The sequence below is a fragment of the Podarcis cretensis genome (genome assembly GCF_951804945.1).
Source record: "Podarcis cretensis genome assembly, chromosome: 6".
NCBI lineage: Eukaryota > Metazoa > Chordata > Lepidosauria > Squamata > Lacertidae > Podarcis > Podarcis cretensis.
Genome location: NC_137175.1, coordinates 100,642,271 through 100,655,253, shown reverse-complemented (window position 1 = coordinate 100,655,253; position 12,983 = coordinate 100,642,271). Strand labels below are relative to the sequence as shown.

At 41.5% G+C, this 12,983-nt stretch overlaps 2 long non-coding RNA genes across 2 annotated transcripts; one reads left to right on the top strand and one right to left on the bottom strand.

The window, feature by feature from the left end:
* Positions 1–7,837: 7,837 nt before the first annotated feature.
* Positions 7,838–11,758, bottom strand: LOC307219310. The gene is made up of 2 exons (XR_013840370.1): positions 11,724–11,758; positions 7,838–8,087 (listed from the first exon to the last, which is right to left on the bottom strand). It is a non-coding gene; the product is annotated as an uncharacterized lncRNA (long non-coding RNA).
* LOC307219311 lies at positions 8,082–10,160 on the top strand. The gene is made up of 2 exons (XR_013840371.1): positions 8,082–9,097; positions 9,157–10,160. It is a non-coding gene; the product is annotated as an uncharacterized lncRNA (long non-coding RNA).
* Positions 11,759–12,983: the final 1,225 nt, after the last annotated feature.

The window sequence follows — 12,983 nt, the reverse complement described above, 5'->3', positions numbered from 1 at the left end:
GCTAGTCACAAGGCATTGTTTACATTCCACAGTCAGAGTTGCTGTTGGGTTTCCCACGGGAATAGGAGACTGGATGTGACGTACACTGGTTTCCTGTTTTTCACAGTTCTCTCGGTGTTTTCGAGGAGAGAGGAGTTGCTTCTCTGCTCCCGCAGAGGCAAGATGCATTTTTGTAATCTCTCAGCTTTGAAGTGTAAATAAAGTAAAGTATGTGGCACGTACTGCTCATCCTTCCGCTGTGTAAAAAAGCCTGCAAAAACAACACATTCTCTAAAGATGACATTATTTGGCAACAATCATGAAGATTTGGTATGTTTGGGACAAATGTGAGCCTTGTATTCAACCTTGTAATGTATATTTACCCCATTTTTTTAAAGCTTTCTATGATGATGATGATGATGATGATGATGATTTTATTATCTTGTAATTTTATTCTTCCAATGTTTATGACTGTATTTAGTACAGATAGGATGAACCTACAGAATCAACCTCTTGCCACAATCAACCCTTTGGAACTTTCTGCTCCATTAGGGTTGGTGCTGTGATGCTTTTATGGTAATGATCTCTGTGTGATCTTTTGTATGTATACATTTTAATTCTACTAATGCTTAATTGTGTTTGTGTGTGTTTCTGTGTATACGTCATCGTGAAAATTCATCAGCATTTTATTATGCATTTCCCCTAATATACAAAGATGTGCATGTAATTTTGCCTAATACACACATTTTTGCAATCACACCCCCCCCCATAATACATTTTGTATCTTATTTTCACTAATATATGCATTATTATCCACCTTTTGGGGTTAGGGGACTGAATGACAAAATTCAGAAAAGTGTGAATTTGGAAGAATAGCTGTGTTTCAGTTTGCCTATTGTACATTATCATTAAAATCAGAACCAAACTGAACTTCTACCTGTACTCAGGCAGCTCCAAACTAAGTTAGGGTTGCCATATTTCAGAACACCAAAGTTGTTGAGCTTTATTTGGCAATCCCAGACATACAGCGATTTTGCACCCGGACGCTGTTTACAAGGGGCGAATACCAGCTATATCTGGGAAATTCCAGACATATGGCAACCCTTAACCAAGTACCAATTGAATTATGAGTGTCACTCTGACCTCCCGGTATTCTGTGTGGATCACATAGTGAGGCAAACAAGGACATGATCCATGGCAAGGCATCTTCCAAGCCGGCTTAGAACCTCCTGTGTGCTAAAAGCAAAACAGAGAAGGTTGACTCTTGAATGACCAGTCCAAACGCCACATGGGGAGAAAACTCTCCGTTTTACCCAGAGTGCATGGGGGCCTCTATACAAGGACCAGGGAAGAGTACTTCCTCTCTTGCTAAACTCTGGGTTGACATTTTTGCTGAGCATGTTGATTTGTTATATGGTTATAGTTACCCTCTTTTCTTTTTTAAAAAATGTTGCTGTCGTTCAGTAGTTGCTTTTATTGATGCACACATTGACAGATATGGTGACTCAGTGATAATTTTGTTAACCTGAAAACGGAATACCTACCTTTGTTACTGGATGGTTCAGGATGAAAATTCAAACTGATTTTCTTGCCGTCTGTCTATCAGCTATATTTATGATGCAAAGGTCTTTTAATTAATTATGCAGCTAATAATGTGAGTTTATAATTATGTATTATTATTTTTAGCTGTTATGAATGTAATTATAGCATCAATAATGTTTATTTGCGATACTGATTGCAACACTGATTAATTATTGTTGTGTTTTACATCACCCAGACACACTGACCAGGTGTTTGGAAGCTGTGGCTGGATGGTTACTTGGGAGCTGGTTGAAGTTAAATCCTTCGAAGACAGAGGTCCTCTGGCTGGAACAGGACGATATGGGATTGAGGGGGCAACTCCCATCTCTTGCAGGGGTGCAATTAGTGCCAGCACTGTCCGTTAAGAGTTTGGGTGTAATCTTCGATACCTCCCTCTCTATGGAGGCGCAGATTACAGCTATAACAAAGGCGGCATTTTTTCATCTCCGCCAAGCTAAGCAGTTGGCCCCTTATCTCTCTCACCCTGACCTAGCCACTGTGATCCATGCGACGGTCACCTCCAGACTGGATTATTGTAACTCGCTCTATGTGGGGCTGCCTTTGAGACTGACCCAGAAACTCCAGCGGGTGCAGAATGCCGCGGCGAGACTCCTTATGGGGTCTTCGCTGCGAGATCACATTCATCCGGTACTATACCAGCTGCACTGGCTCCTGGTGGAGTACAGGATGAGGTTTAAGGTGCTGGTTTTAACCTTTAAAGCCCTATACGGCCTAGGACCCTCGTACCTACGGGACCGCCTCTCCTGGTATGCCCCACAGAGGAACCTACGGTCTGCAAATAAAAACATCCTGAAGGTCCCACGCCACAGAGAGGTTAGGCTGGCCTCAACTAGAGCCAGGGCTTTCTCGGCTGCGGCTCCAATCAGCTCTGTCACAAGAGATTAGGGCCCTGCGGGACTTGACATCTTTCTGCAGGGCCTGCAAGACAGAGTTGTTCCATCAGGCCTTTGGTCAGGGCGCAGCCTGACTCCCTCCTCTGGCAACCTGCACAGAATTTTGCTTAACGGTTGCCATTAATTTGATTTTAATTAATTTTTATAATGAAATGTTTTTAGAATGTTGGATTATTTGATTGTTTGATTATTTGATTGTTGTTAGCCGCCCTGAGCCCGGCTTCGGCTGGGGAGGGCGGGATATGAATAAAATTTATTATTATTATTATTAATAAAGGCATTGTTATTTATTTGGAGATCGTTTTATCGCTGTGACTTTTTTTTTTTTTGTAATTGGTCTCCTCACTGCCCTATTTTCTTTTTTGTGTCCCTGTTGCTAAACAGGCAGCCCACTAAATGTTTGTAATTTCTTGACATTATTTAAATGTTCTAACCAAATGCCTGTGAAATCTTATCAGATGCAGTCCAAAGAGGTGGAGGTTTTTTGGGGGGGTTATGTTGGTGTTGTATTTTGCAGAACGTGGGATTCACCTAAAATCAGTTTGGAGTCTGGGTGTGATTTGTTTGTTTTTAAGTTTGTTCAAAACTTTCAGGAAGAAGGGCAGGATATAAACAGAATGACTTAAAGGTATGTATGAATAAAATAAGTTAGTAATTGCATTTAAAGACAATTGCTGTCCCAAAGCAGCCCAAGAACCAACACCCCCCACCCACCCTGGGCCCTCCAGCCTCTTCCCATGAGCAAGGAGAATTGTCTGATGCCCACAAGGGCAGAGAAGAACAGGAAAGAGAAAGCAAGGGGAAGTTCACGGGGAGGCGGGGGGGATGAAAAGGACAACTCCAAGAAGCACCAATAAAAACAAAATGGGTGGCTGGTAAAAAACTGATACCCAGGCTGATGGCACTGATAGCACCAAGAAAATTAATTTTGACACCATAAATTGTTGCAGGGCCAACGCTTGGAGTGAAAAGCTTAGAGCTAGGCTTGAGCTCCAGCAATGTCTCAAGTCAGCCCAAATAGCTGGAGGAAAATATGAAGAGCACATGTGGAACTAATTACTTATGTAGACTCTCTGACAAAGAACATTTCTGCAGACTTTTCATGGGGGCTTCACTTTCAGGAAGTGGTTGTAATTACTGTGCTAGTCCGAAGCAGCCTGTTTGTGACTTGACTGTTCCAAGAGAGAGAGAAAAAACCAGATCCTTTTCTGAGTCCAAAAGACCAACAAGTAAAATAAAAGGAAGCTCAGCTGAAAGAATCAGAAAGTTTAGATTATTATTTCCCTTAATGACCAGTTTGTGAAAGTGAGTTTTGTTTTGTTTTTTAGATTTATTTTAATTCACTCTGAACTGAACTTGCTGCAGCAAAACTGTACTTCTCGAGTTTTTACAGCTTTTCCATAGTGGGGCCCATTTCCTGCCCAGTTGAAGAAAAAAACCTGGCCTCAAGATGAAATGACTGCTTAACATTACACTAAAACATCTGGTACCATTTTATACACAGACCCATGTCTGAGAGCAGGCAATTCCAGCGGTCTCACCATCGGCACAGTGCATACCCAAACCTCCCTAGGGTGACATCATCCCATATATGGATGCTCAGACCCGGCCCTCCCCCTTCTCCTGGTCCTAAATTCATTGCCAGATCCAGAGTCTACTGCAAATGTGCCACGTCAAGGCTAGAAATCGCAGCACTTCAGCGCATTTCAAGGAGTGTTGCAGGGCTTGAAGCAAAGAGGAGAACAGAGCCTGATGCGGGAAGGGGATTTCCCCCCCACAGACTAAAGGAGGATTATTGTTAATCTCACCCTATCCTGCTCCGTCGCCCCAGTGTTCAGACTACCTGTTCAGGACAATGCTGTTGTACAGTAGTCTGCACATTGGTTAGACTGGGCAAGGGAACGCAGCGGCCTGGACTCCCGAGAACATCGCGCACAGAAGAGCAGGACGGCTCCTTTCAGAACTGACCTAGAGTCTTTTTCTTCACAGGTTTTGCATGCTAGGAAATAGGGACACTGTCCAGGCACACGGGAAGAGGACTTCTCTGAGTAATGCACGGAAGACATTCCGGTAAGGCCACTTCAGAAGAGCGCCTGAGCTACGATCTGGAAATAGGGGACACTCCTTACCCTGCTGTGTCAGGCAAGAAAACTGGACCTCTCCTGGTGAGCTAGTACACAAGCAAGAAAAACAAAAGGTATAGCTTGGACCCATAGGGGGCATAGGAGAATGAAATGCTGCCATTGCCACTGGCAAAAGTACGGCAATTTTAAAATGCCTTTAAAAAAAAAAATTACTAATACTATTTATGCATTACCTGCAGAATACTAATAATAATTAAATTGTGGAAGTGTGGAAAAAAATTGAGTAGGTGTCTTCAGCACTACTGGTATTATTTAATATTTATACATTTCAGATTTTAAATTCAGTTTAAGAATATTTTTTCTATTTATACAAATGAAAATTATTGATTATCTCAACCCCAAATCTGAAAAATACTTGTTTACAAAGAGCCTGATACACTTCTTTCCTGATCCTGTACATAATATGTGGACAAATATTCCTCTGAAATCAATGGAGCCTATTCCCACCTAATAGCCCCCTTCCCCCAGTCAAGAGATGCTCACCTACACAAAAGGGCTGGAGTGTCTGAGTATTTTGTGTGCAGGAGCTGCGAGAGGCAGCAACACAGATCATGCCCTAGTGCTGAAGCCAACACCCACACATTGCGGAGGTCAGAGCTAACTGCTTGCCTGAATTGTCTTCCGTTCCCTGTGCATTTTGAGGCACAGCAGCCAGTTGTTTCTCCCCATCTCCCCACACAGTGGTCTGCCTTTCCCCTTGCAGCCCATTTCTCCCTGGGATTTGCTCCCACCCCTGCATGGGCCACCCAGCCGCCTCTCCACGTGGAATAAGGAATCACTTGCATTCAAGTTAACGTGTTTAGGATCAGAATGCCAAATCAGAAACATCTTTAAAGATATCTGTTAAAATAGTGGACCTGTGCAATTCATTATCACAAAAAGAGCAATCAAAACTAGGTGCAATCACAGATGATTTGCAGCAGGTAGCCAAGGCAGAGCTCTTCATCAAAATCAATAAAGATCTTGTGGCACAGGTATCATGCCATAAGTTTTCACCAGATGCAGGAAGTTTTATTCTGAAGATAACTTTTGTTCCTCTAAACGCCTATGCCTTGCTGACGGAAGCCCAGGATTCATTAAGACTTCGGGGCCACAGAGCCTACAGACTAAGTTCCTGGACCATGAATCCCACTGATAAAAGTGGAATTTGTAAAAAGATGAAAATGTTTCCTTTGGTGCATTTTCAACTATCCTATTACGGTGGTGGGGAAGGGGTAGAACTTGCTACTGAATGAAAGTCTTCATGGAAGGAACGGCGGGGGGTGGGGGGGTGGATGGAAATCTGTGCTGTAATTCGATACCCTCTTCACTTCAAAGGACATTTCTTTAAGCTTTAAGCTTGGTATTGGTTAAAAAAGAATATTCTCAAGCTTTGAATGAAGATTTTAAGTTAAATACACTGCAAGCACTGATACTTGTGTTATAATTGCAAACAAAATTATATATGCACATTATTATAATTTACATTCCTCCACCCCCTCTCCTCACCCCACCCCTCTTGTAGTCTCAAAGAATTCACTACAAGTTTCATTGTGGGCTAAACTAGACAGTATATTAAATGTGCATATATCTTTAAAATGTCTTATTTTTACTTTACAAATAGCAGACACGGGAGGGGAGGGAATCAGGATGGTGTTGGGGGGGGCACCAATTATTTCACTCTGTGCTGCAATCCTGGTAAAAAAAAAATACCCGCCACCCCCACCCCCCAAAAAAACCAAGAAGCTGATACCCCTCTCAGGAGAGAAGCTGCCATCAAGTGCCAAGGACAGCTTCCCTCCTGGGGCAAAGAGCAACCTTTGTGCTTGGAGAAAGGCTGGGAATTTTTTTTGCCAGGAGAGCAATGCAACAAATAAAGGGTAGAAAAACACCCCCCCCCCCCCATGCCAGGCTCCCAAGTGGGCATAGACCAACTCTTATTTTTAAATTAAAAAGTGGGTGTATGAAATGGATACATGCACATAGTAAGTGCTCTCGTATGACCCTCTCTCTGGTCCCCAAAATGCTCCAAGTGTCCGTAGGTCTTGCAGTCCTCGAGCCGGGGACACAGGGCTAGGTGTCAGTCATCCCCTCTGGGGCTGCCTCATTCTACACTCTGCTTTTACGGACTTACTCTCAGGTTAACAGGACTGCAGTCTTAGACTTGTTTCAAGCCATCGTATCTATGTTTGTACCAGACTTTTATCATGTTAAAGCCTGTCATTTGTTGCTGTTGTTTTAACAAATAGCAAGCACAAAGTTGCAGTTGCAAATTCAAAGGAGCCGATTGTCATGAAAAGAGAAACGTAAAATGTTAACAATTTTTAAATTATTGCTTTGCTCTTTCACTTGATTTTACAACTAGACAGCACAGTGGCAAACTTTTGTGGCATATAAGGAGGGGTCAATTCAGGTGGGGGGACCAAAAATATTTTCAAAGGATGGATGAACAGGCTGGCTATCATGCAAGTAGCAATACAGATTTGGGGTCAGTACGTTTAAAAAATATTAATTTGTTTCCCGTATTTTATTAATAAGAATCAAGACAAAAAAGGAAATATGTCTTCTTACTGTACAACTACAACAACTGGAGTGAAATCCCCCTGGAATTCACATTCTGCTGTCTAGGAACAAGCCGTGGGTAGAAATTGTCTGCATTTCCTCTCACGTGTATCTCTCATTTTCATTTGCCAGAAGGTAGAGGGGAAACGGCAAAAGTGCAGACAAAGAGAGGGAGAACCAGCAAAGGCCAGAGAAAGAAAAAATCTACATGGCTAGGCAAGGATCTTAAATACTGTCTTTGGGGAACACTGATTTGTAGGAAGTCAACAAACACAAGGATCCAATAATGTTTTTGTGTCTCTTGATTTGAGATTTGTAGGAATCTGGTGATAAAACCAAGGGTTTGAAGATGCAGTTCAACATGTTATTCTTAATTTATGAAGCTTATTCAAGAATGAGGCTGAAATGAGAAAGTTTGTTTAGTGGAAAATGCAAAGCAGAATTAGGTTCCGTAGTTCATTGCTACATGGTCACTACATGTTGTGGTGAATGAAGAAGATAGTAGTGTTGCAGAGCCAGCATATGAAACTCTTTAAAATCCTTAAAGTATTAAGCAATCCCATTTTTTTATGCTGTGCTTGCAGCATGCTCTGTTTTTCCATTTTACCACATAGAGCAAAACCCGAGGAAAAAGCTCTCTAAATTAAGTAGTTGCAGTTTGGGATTAGAAAGAAAAAGTTTAAGACAGCCACCATTTCCTTTAGTGAGGCAGAAAATACAGCCGAGGTGAAGGATGATTTCAGTTATCTACAGAATGATTTCCAGCAGCCATCCCAATCGAGACAATGCAGCTGATGACAAGATTTACTCCCTACATTTCTGCTTCTTTCCACCCCCATGTTAGGCAACCCTTGCATTTTGAGAATCTCTTCCTCTCTAACAAAGAAATGTCTGCAGACCACCCAAGGATCCTTGTCCTGAGGAAATTCTGTAAACAAAATTAAACTCCATTAGCCAAGCATTTTTAACAATGATAAAAGAAATAAAAATTGACCAATCAGGTTTATGCAGGAGTATAGGTGCAATAAAACTTACATTACCTGCAGTATCTAAAATAGTTTCTCATACTTGCACATCCCCATATTTCTATGTTTGCTTTTACTTTCACAAAACTAAAATAAAAACTCAGTACCAAAAGGCTGGCAAGGGATGGGGTCAAACAGGAAATGGGTGAAATAGTCGTCTATCATCATCATCCATCATCATTTCTATACCACTTTATTTTGTGGGGGGGGGGTGTCTCAAAGCGGTTTAGACCAAAGGAAGGAGATAAGAGAAGTATTTTTACATAGCATCTAACAGCACCTCCCAAAAAAAACAAAGCAGCATTTGCAGAAGGTAAATTTGCATTTGCAAAAATTAAGAAACAACATTTCAACACAATTCTGCATTTTCTATAAAATCTTAAAGCTTGGGGAGAACTAGCTGTGAATGCTGTATCTGAGTACAGTATGTTTTGGATATTAGTTGTATCTTTTTCAAAATCAATACAGTCGGGACAATGGAATTCTAATAATGTGCTGAAAGTAGAGTCTTCAACATTTTAAAACACATGTCTTGAATATTACTAACCTGTAGCAGCAGCATGTGAGAGACACAGTTATAGAGTGAATGTAAAACATACATTTCCCCATATGCCTAGAAAGCATTTAAATAGCATGACACGTCTTGTAACAGCCCCCGCAGCCTTCAAGCTTTCAGTTCAGCCAGTGCTTTATTGTTAGTTGTCAATATTCCTTTACTGCACACTTACTGTTCTTTGAAGATTGAATTTTGGCAAACCACAACATACTTCACACCAAATTAAAAGAGCAAAGTATATCATGAACTTTTAATGGAGTTTTCTAGAAAAATATATTATATGCATATCATAATAAGATTCTCCCCCCCCCCCCCGCCACCAAAATGAAATACTAATTAAACTCTCCTTCCTTGGAGGTTTTTAAAGAGAGGCTGGATGGCCATCTGTCAGGGGGTGGACTGGATGACCCTTGGAGTCTCTTCCAACTCTAAGATTCTGTGATTCTATGAATATGGTGATTTATTCTGTTTCCATGTAACACAGCTGGGGTGCAGGAGGACAAATTACTATTCTGAAGTATCAAGTTCATAAGGATCTGACACGCGTTCTGTTTCTGCATTTTTGATGCACAAATCACACTTTTGAGAACTGACTTTATACTGGCGTTTATAACATTGCTTTTTAAAAAAATTGGGTGCAATATAATTCATGTGGCAAATCAAATGTGAATTGTGTATAAACGTTTTTACACACTGTGAGCTTTTAGGCCAACAGCCGTCAGCTGGACTATTTTGGAAATGGCAACTTCCACCAACAGGACAATGTTTTATGCATATTTTGAAAACCCAAACACATATTGGGTAAATATATCCTTAATTTTAAAACCCAGTAATGCTTTCTTTGCACATATTTTTACATCCACCCACCCACCATGAATGCAGACTTTTTGAAATGAATTAAGATTTGTTCTGGGCGCATGTCTTGCTGCAATCTCCGTCTTGTGTATGTCAAGAAAATAAAAAACCAATAATGTAAAGAACAGCACAAGTTTTCTAAATAAAGTAAACGTCTTCTTTGTTTGAGAGCTCCCCAATGTGTAAAGTTTGCTTGTGTACCGTGCCTTCTCCCTCCTTCTGCCGTGAAGTCAGGCTGCCCAGAGCAGAGCATCCCTGCTGGAGCGATGGGCTGGCCGGCCAGAGTTGCCATGTGTCTGCCTGTCTACACTTGCTGTGCAGAACATGCACTCACCTGTACAGCAGGCACAGACAGGCAGTCACATGACAACCCAGCCTGAAAGACAACCAGCCAATGAGAGAGCCTCTCTGATGAGAGCATCTTCACCACGTCACTTCTGGATCTCATTCTGTTGGTTCAAGAACTAAAATCATGTATACAGTTTATTGCCAGTTTGTACAAAACTTTTGAAGGAAGCCAGCGATTAACAGTACCTACAAAATGCAATAAAACCCACTGCTGAAATTTTTTTTTTACTGTGCTTTTTATAGTCCTCTTTTCCTACTGATTCTGACTAGCTCACTCTGAAATGCAGCACACACGGCAGAAGGGGATGGCTGTCATTTTTAGGACTGTCTCCTCCCATTATTGGAACTGTAGCAGTGCAACACCAACAATACTCTGTTGTTTCTTTTCACCATTTGAGGTACAAATTTAGTGGGCACAACAAACATGCAAGTTGAGCTGCAAAATATTTGCAAATTGCAATCCTATCTGCGTCAGCTCAGAAGTAAGTCACATTGAGTTCAAAGGGACTTACGTCCCACGTAAGTGAGCACAGAGTAGCTGTCTTTTAAGCTGCCTTTAAGTAGGGAGAATGCAGTTGACTACCTTGCCTGTTTTCTCATTTGTGGAACACACAAAAGTAATCTGGGAATGCAGCTTAAACAGGATTTACCTAGATAAAATGCCATTATTTTTCCTACTGTTAGGATTAAAATGATTCCCAATTGCACTTTAGGGTGCAAAAAGTTAACGTACCAATTCCAACTGCATAGAGTTTTATATAGGGCAAACTAGTAAGCTTTTATGCAAGAGTCTAAATAGACACAGGTCCAACATTAAAAAGAAACTGGTGTGCAGAATCCTCTGAAAAGCTCTAGTATACCTTAAAGCTGCCGTATTGAGTCAAGGGAGGAGATTAAAAAATTTAAAAGGTGAGTCCAAGAGGAAGCTATGGACGTAATGAAACTTGGATTCAGTCCACCACAGAAAATAGTTGTCCCTCTTTAGCTGTTTGTTCTCCAGTGGCCGCCCCTCTGGAGGTGTTCTGTCAGGGGCCTCACTGGCATATTTGGAAATCTGAGGTTTTGTGGACACCATCCCAGAATGGCTGCCATGGGAGTGTGGACAGCCACAAAATGGTGGCCTTAGGGTGCAGCCATTTCAAAATTTACTACTGCAATTTGACATCCATTTCACAAAAAGCAAAATGGTGAGGTTAAAAGATGAGCAACTTGCCAAAGAATCTGCATTTGAGGCAAAAGGTGGGGTCTGATTCTCAGGGCACAAAACCACTTCTTTGAACTACAACAGAATGCCCATTTAAGCTGGTGGCTAATTAATTTCCTCCAAATCACCTTGAATTAAATCCCTCTAATATTATTTCTCCAAATTAGTTGATAAATCACTCCAAATCAATTTACCCCACATTCATCACCCAAATCTATGGTGTCCAATTAACTCTCAGGCCACTCATTTCCCCTCTGCAACCCCCCAATATTTCTTGTCACAGAGCCATCACATTAGTCGGGCAGGAAATGGAAGAAATAGCAAAAAAAAGAGGGGAAGGGGGAAAGCCCCTTGCACCTCTCTCTTTCCTAGGATCTCCATCCAACACACACACACACACACACACACACACACACACACACACACACACACAATTTTATACTATATATGTGTCTGCTGCCCATAATGCAGAGCTCTCTGGGAGGCTTAGAATTAAACAAAAAACCTCTGGTGAAATAAAGCTTAAGGCAACCACGCCAAAACTGAACAGAACAAAAACAGCTATCAAAATCTCACCCCCTAAATTTAACACGCAAGATTAGCACCGGAGAAACAAAAAAAAAAAAAAAAAAATCCTTAAATAAGAGACACGGGGGAATGATTAATGGACTTCAATGTCTGTACACTAATGCGCAAAGCATGGGAAATAAACAAGATGAGCTTGAGCTCTTGGTACAGCAAACTAAATATGACATAATAGGCATCACTGAAACCTGGTGGGATAACTCCCACGACTGGAATGTAATAATAGAGGGATACAATCTATTTCAGAGAAACAGACCAGACAAGAAAGGAGGAGGAGTGGCGTTATATATCAGGGATGTGTATACCTGTGAAGAGATCCAAGATTTAGAACCTCAAAGCCACAGTGAGAGCATTTGGGTCAAAATTAAGGGCGAGAAGAATAACAGGGTGGGAGTTTACTATAGATCCCCAAGCCAAACGGAGGACATAGATGATGCCTTCCTGGAACAGATGGCCAAGCATGCAAAAGGAAGGGAGATAGTAGTAATGGGGGACTTCAATTACCCGGATATTTGTTGGATGTCAAACTCAGCCAAGAGCATAAGGTCAAACAGATTCCTCACTGGCCTTGCAGACAACTTCATTGTCCAGAAAGTGGGAGAAGCAACAAGAGGAACAGCCATTTTAGATCTGGTCCTAACCAATGTTGATGACCTGGTTAGTGGGGTAGAAGTGGAAGGATCATTAGGCGCGAGTGATCATGCTCTTCTGAAGTTTACTATACAGCGGAAAGGAGCAGCCAAGCATACTAGGACTCAATTTCTTGACTTTAAGAAAGCCGACTTCATAAAACTTAGGGAAGTGCTGGGTGAGATCCCATGGACAGTAATACTAAAAGGAAAGGGAGTTCATGATGGCTGGGAGTTTGTTAAGAGGGAGATAGTAAAAGCACAACTTCAGGCAATACCAATGAGACGGAAACATGGAAGGTGCCTAAAGAAGCCAGGGTGGCTATCTAAAGAACTTTTAACTGAGTTAAGATTAAAAAAGGATGTGTACAAAAAATGGAAAAGGGGGGAAACCACCAAAGAGGAATTCAAACAAATAGCCAGCACGTGTAGACACCAAGTCAGAAAAGCTAAAGCACAGAATGAACTCAGGCTTGCTAGAGAGGTTAAAAGCAACAAAAAAGGCTTTTATGGGTATGTTCGTAGCAAAAGGAAGAACAAAGAAACAGTGGGGTCACTCAGAGGAGAAGATGGTGAAATGCAAACAGGGGACACAGAAAGGGCTGAACTCCTCAATGCCTTC